Below are 7,186 nucleotides of genomic sequence, written 5' to 3'. Positions count from 1 at the left end.
CTTTGTTTTTCGGTTTAGGAAATATATTTAATTATACATGTTTGCTGTACGCGGGTCCTGGCTATTATCTTTCATACCAAAGGATGATTGGTCTGCGCATTCGCTGTTCGCCTGTATCCAGTTCTAATACAGTCCGCTTCAAGCGTAAAATGTCTAACACATGTTCTACCACAGACGCTTCAAAGCCCCGAATTATTCTAATACGAGCGCTACAAGCGTCTAAAACAAATCGCACCGGGTAAAATAAGGATGCGCATACGGGCTTTAGTAAGGAGTATATTGTAATGTTGTGTAAGTGGTTTTAAGGAGAAAGGTTTTTTTCGCTGTTCGAATGCGCAGACTAAACATGCACAACGAAACGTTGCCAAACTATGCAGACTATACAGAAACCATTTACTAAAAAAACAAAAAAACATTTGAATTACAATATCGGCATCATTTCGCCTATCTTGCGTTTTAAATTAAATTTAAAAAAAACAATGTTGTGCTCAATAGAGGTGATAATGCAAACCTTTCTTTCGTGCAGGCGGTCATTTGCTACGGTGACAAAAGCAAGCTGGACATTCCGCCATCAAACAACACTTTTAGCTTGAAGAATGATCCGAGCAGATTTATCTCTGTTTACTGCTGGCAACATTCTGACGATCCAATGTGTGCGTCGTTGAGGGAATGATCATTAGGCCTGACTGTTTCTTAGCTTTAATAGAAACCTGGTAAGCTTGCTCAGGAAATAAAATAATACCGTATATATATTTATATATATATATTGTAACCAGAGATACCCGATGTCAGGTCGTAGTATATGGACCTACAGGGGGTGGCATGGATTACACAACATTGTGTTCTACCCATTCACATAAATTAAATATGGCTGGATATAGAGAAGCCCGTTAATAGAGGTGTGATACTACTCATCCACCCAATAAATTGGTAACCACCCTATGTTATTCCGTTTTGTACGATTTACAATGTGCAGCTTTTCCGTACTTGCTACTGCCAGGCGCACGTCCCGATTCCCGTGTCCCATCACAAATTAACCGACTCCGTTGACTCCGGGGGCCTGCTTCTACAACCGAACCTTGATTGTTACATTTTCAGCATCATGTGATTTCTGTTTAATAATATTGCAGTTGTATGTGCTGTATATTGCTTGTATGTATATCCACCATTCATGCACGAAGAATATGCTTGGAGTAGCCGAAAAAAAAAAATTTTGTTTTGTAGGCTATATGCAGCAAAATGGTTACGTTTAAATGCAATTTTCGAAATTGGTACACCCTCAACCAGGGTTTTAACATTTTTTTGCCGACCCAGCTCAATTGTCGTCAGTGAAAAAAAATACTACATGATCGAAAAAAATTAATCTACAGTGCGTGAATTATTTGACATGTATTAGTATTAATTTTACCCCAAAAGTTTCCAACCCGTTTGTTACCTAACCGCACACACAGACACACATACATATTATATAAACACACGCAAACACATACTAACACACACAAGCATGGGCGCCCGCAGGGGGGGGCCTGGAATTTCAAAATGCGATTATCAGTATTATTTATAAGTGTAATATGTATTACTTATGAAGGTTAAAAATATTCTACATTATCCATTGCCCCCAGTGGCGTATCCAGGGGGGCGGAAGTTCTTACCCCCCCTTTTTGTAAGTGATAGTACCGTTTTTTGTTCGTTTTTGTCATGGTTTACCAACTGTTTGAAGCGGCGTGCTTTTTAAGTAATTGAGTCACGCGTCTTAATCTAATGCGAACCAAAATCGAGTGCAAAACGCCGTTTTTCATCTTTTGTTTGGTCGACCATAAACGCTGGAATTTTTTCTCTTTCGTTATTTGTTTAGGTTGACTGATTAGCAAGTGTGTATTCGACAATTGACAACGCTAAGTCAAACCTTCTTTTTTTTCTCGCTAAACAACGTCGAGTTATACGCAGTATGTTCCTCGCTGTTCGGTCTCTGCGCTAATATCCGATGTTGGTGTAACATCGACATTTGTTTAACTGAAGCAGATTCTTAAAAGAAGGTATAATGGTGACTGTCGTGCGCGTTTCAAAGTCTCCACTTTTATGTAGTGATGGTTAACGTTAACGCAAAATTATGCTCTTTAAGCATACTCTAAGTCTAAGCCCACGTGCTAAGTGTGCAATGGACACAACTTATTTCCCCTCAATCGTAGCTAGCTGACTTGGCACACAGCTCGGCGCAGATGTTGCGCTAATCGTGACATAATAATAACCGAAAAAAAAACGATCTTCGTTTAGTTTTGCAGGTGGTGAAAGATGTGCTTGTAATTTAGCGCTAGTTCCGTTCATAGAACCTGAAAACTGCGCTGCTAATAGCCGAATTATGATTCTACCAAGTAATCACACATATATCACGGTCTTGGTTTGTTTTTTCCTGAGGTTAACGATTGCACACCGTGATTTCGCAGCCGGCGCCTGACAGGATTGTCGACGACCCAAGTGGTCGCTTTTGCTGGACGTATTTGTCTGTTTCAGATTAGTTTTTTCTCACGTCTTGCGATCATCATTCTATGACGTCATACTGTCACTGTTTTATGACGTCATTATTCATTAAAGTCAGACGAAAAATAGGGGAATTCCCTAAGTTGAAAATTCAGGACCACTCCTTTTTGATTTTCTGATTACGCCCCTGATTGCCCCCCCCCCTGGAAAATTTTCTGCGGGCGCCCCTGCACACAAGCACACAATCCCACACACATAAACACACACAATCACACACAAACCGACAAAACCAACACTTCTATACATTTGCTTTCAGTAGAGTCAGATATATTTGGCGATCCGTTTAGGACAGTGTGCATTTAAACGAGCTTTTGTGTCGCACTTTATTTTCGTATGTGGGTTGTAAGGTAAATAAACAACGTCGTAAACGCATAACTAAATTATAGTAATTTCAAACATTCCTCTAACGCACGATTTCCTTATTTAACAAATATTTTTCATCGAAAGTTTTACTTAGCAAATTCAATTTCTTCTGTATACCAGTGTATGATGTCTATATTAGAAAAAATATAACGGTTTGCTTATATTAAGCCTTGGTTGATATTATTTTATAAGAGTAAGACAGACATTTAGCTAAATAGAGCAGAGCAACACTAGAAAGAACTCACGTTAATTTTAGTAAGTCCCAATAACGTTAAAAGTAATAAAACTAAAACGTTATAATAACCTAATTCTAAATGCGACGTAGCATGTCAGAGTTATTTCGTGAAATAGAGAACTAAGATCAATGTAGAAATACAAGTCATATTTCGGCGGAATTGTTTTAATTTTTTAATAGAACCACACACAAAACGAATAATGTTCAACTTGGATGAAACTATGCGTTTAGGAGAGATTGTTATAGTTACTCAACACAGAGCAGTAATCGAATTAGTATCGTGTAAAAAAAATATATTTCGATCAACCTGCTAGAGCATATTACTATATTTTAGCCTCCAGTTTTTTACACTTTTGTTTCAAGCAGAATAATTTATGCACCCAAACGGTTCCATATGGCTCCACTTTAAGATCTACTATTTACAAACTTTACATTTAAGTCAAGAAATTATATACTGACTGAAATTTTCAACTTATTTTGGACATTTGTGCATTGAATTAAAACTTAAACATTTTAGTGCAAATTTGAAATTCTGAAGTAACTATTTATATTTAAAATAACAATGATAGTTGTTTAGTTGAATAAATCGCGGAGCACCTGTTGATGAAGAAAAAGCAAACACACAAAGTTCGTTTGTTGACAATTTGTTAATGGAATGTAAATGTGAAGAGGTTAAGTGACTTAACCCAACAAGCTGTTTAGTGTTTATGTTTATGTTATGGCAAAAACAAAGACATGTACAGTATATGAAAATGCCTTCAATATGAAACACCTACATCTACTCCATAACCAATATATCAGGGTAAATTGGTCAGAATGTCAGACTTTTTGACAAGCTTTTCCCGTCTTTAGTGTGTTGAGTTTATTGATTATGGCAGAAGAAGCGTATGTTAACCAGAATCCTTGGTGCGAGCAAGCAAATTATCGACTTGTGGGCCTGACAACTGAACCGCGAAGTTGCCAGCATAACATATCATCTAATCAAGGTAACTCTACTTATCGACATAACTTTTATGAAAACAAATATAAAAAAATTGAGAAATACCGACCATATATGTGTGAAAGTACAGTTTTATGCGCTTTAAAATTATAAGAATATTTTGTTTCGACTGAAATAATGGGCCACAAAGTACGTTTTAAAATAAACTATACGCCAATATATTTTTCATCCTAAATTTACAAACTAATTAATTAACCCTAATTTGGTTCGTAAAATCAGTGTGATTTTATATAAGTATATAAAGGCCATGTTATCTAGGCTTCCTACGTTTATTATGGCAGCACAGTGGCATTGGCGATTGTAGGTGTTTTGATGTTATCACTAAACACATTGTTGGGCTGGTTTCAAAAAAATTATTTTAATAAACGATATAAACTGACGTAAAAACACACTTTACAATTTTAATGTTACTAATGGTTCCTCGAAACATTCCGTTAATCCCATAACGGTAAGTAACTTTAATAATAGTTCAATTATTGTTTTCTTCATAAAAAATGCAAGATTTTTTTTAACACAGAAACTCAGATTTTATTTAAGTTAAGCTTAAGGTTGATACTTTTTACTGTTGATATTTTTCAAGTTTGCAAGCTTATAATTTAGAAAACTAGGCAGCGATGACATATACGGCCGTATGGTCAAAATTGTAATAACAAATTTTCCCGTAAACTAAATTTAACGGTATTGCTTTGTACACCCTTAGTCTCGGGAAATTCATGTGTACAAAATGTTGGTAACAGAGAATGGTTTAAAATAATTCCTTAAAATTGGTTAACTAAGATTAGGATGGAAAAGTACAATGTTTTTAAGAGCCTTTTATTCGCGTAAAAAACTTCCATAAGGATGTTTCAACGTGAAAATATATAATTCTGTATACAAATTTAGTTTTTTTGTGAAATGATCTCCAGTGGTGGTGGATGGATTTTGTTGTCAACACTCAACGAAAGTAACATGAAAATATTCAAGCAGAGATAGGGGCGAACCTATAACTTGAACTTAATTTCCAGAAACCAGAAACTAGGGAAAAACAAAATATCTCGGAACTTCCTTCATTTTTACAAAATGTGTTTACAAAAGTTGGGCATACTACTAAATAAAAAGACACATAATTATGTTAAACAAGATTTTTATCAAACGAATTAAAATTGCGTTTAGCCGAACGATATATTTACTTTCAAAATCATTCTTTCCTCAAACAATCGGAAGTAATTATTCAATATTAAACGACCAATGATTTCCTGTCGTTATTTTAGAAGCACTACTGCAAGGAAATTCAGAAAAATCACGAAAGCTATTGCCTTGAAATCATAGAAATATGGCACAAATAGTTGGCAGTGGCTTTGGCCTCCTATAATTTTTATCGTCAGACTGGCAGTACGTGGACCCGTCTCCGCTGTGTGCGTGCCATTTGATATGTCGGTATATTGCTAGGTTTCCATATGTCATAACGTAAGGCGATTATTTTTCGACTTGTCAAAAAAAGTCAAAATTTTGTCAAAATTTATCCGTTAGGTCAAAATTTGTCAAAATTATTTTCAATCAAAATAAAAAAAATACAATTAAATCGTTCACAAAATTAAAAAAACTATAATCAGAACTTTAAAATTTTCGTTCACTTAACATTTTTTGATAAAAATTTTGTTTTCATTTATATTCAGCGACATTTTAATTTGATTATATCTTTAGAGCAATATAGGACATACGCGAGGCCGCAGATATATTCACTTAAACCTAGTTCATCGCAATAGGTTGAGCTCGAACTTCGTTTCTGCTTTATATAAGTGTGCATCTCTGATTTAGACAAATGTATTAAACGATATTTTGCTATTTTCATCTTGTATTTCAACTATTAACACAATATTTTTCTAAAATTACCAGTGCCTTAACCTTAACGAATGGTTGACAACATCAAAACGAATGGTGGACGACGTCAAGACACTATAATGTAGTATTTCAAACAAAAATATGTCGTTTAAAACAATGTATTTTTATTATTATTATTTTTTTTTTAATTTTGTCAAACAATATATATTTTTAGGTCAAAAAAAGTCGCCCTACTCATAAGCAACAGAAACGATTTCGCCTAATGTTTGTTGGTTTCAACGTTGGTATAGGCGCATAAGTTTACTGTTGAAGCTTGTTACTTACAAACGATTTTGGGTTTTCTGACAGTGACAAAACGTTTTTAACCGCTAAAAACATTCCACCATCTTTAAAGCAATTTGTTTTACATTAAAGAGACCACGCTAATATGAAAAGTGTATAGATTTGTCATTGTCTTTCTTAAAGTGATTTGGAATTGTAAAACATTTAAGGTGTTGTTTTGTGCCAATTTCTTTTGTTGCGTTTATTTTGCTTGTTTAATCGCAAATTAGAACTGAAAATAAAAATAGTTTCGTAAAATGTTATATTAGATGTCTCTTTGATATTTTTAATCAAACTTTTTGTAAAAATTTGGCAATTTTTTGTTGGTGCATGCGTTGTGTTTTGGTTATTTGCTGTGTAGTATAGTGTTGTGTGAACCATACGAAAAAAGGAAAGTCCCTTCAAATGCGGATTTATGTTTAAGCAAAAAGCAAAAACATTAGGCATTTATTTAATTGTACCAACATACTATATCAATACGATTTACAAAATATCATGTTACTTTTTGATATGATTCGTCATCCACTGCAGCAATTTCTGTTGGAAAAATTTAATTCACCAGAAAATCGTAATGACGTCACTGGTATCGGATCGGATTACGATACGTTTTGTTTGAAACATCAGATATCGGTATCGGATTAAAATGTTATTATTGAACATGCCTAAATGCACAGCAAAATCATATACTGCTGGGTTTAAAAAGTTTAACGCTTAAAAATTACCAGAAAGTTTAAAACTAGCGATAATAATAGATTAATCCATAGAAATCGCTAAAACTATTAATACCATAAATATATTTACTGAAAAGTCATGATACTACACAGAACAAGTTTTATAAATATATTAGCAGACATGCACAAATTAATAGCTATAAACGAACAAACCACAGAGATTAGCTGTTTCGATGA

This window comes from Ascidiella aspersa, chromosome 2, assembly GCF_963924565.1.
Source record: "Ascidiella aspersa chromosome 2, kaAscAspe10.2, whole genome shotgun sequence".
NCBI lineage: Eukaryota > Metazoa > Chordata > Ascidiacea > Phlebobranchia > Ascidiidae > Ascidiella > Ascidiella aspersa.
This window is presented reverse-complemented; position numbering follows the sequence as displayed.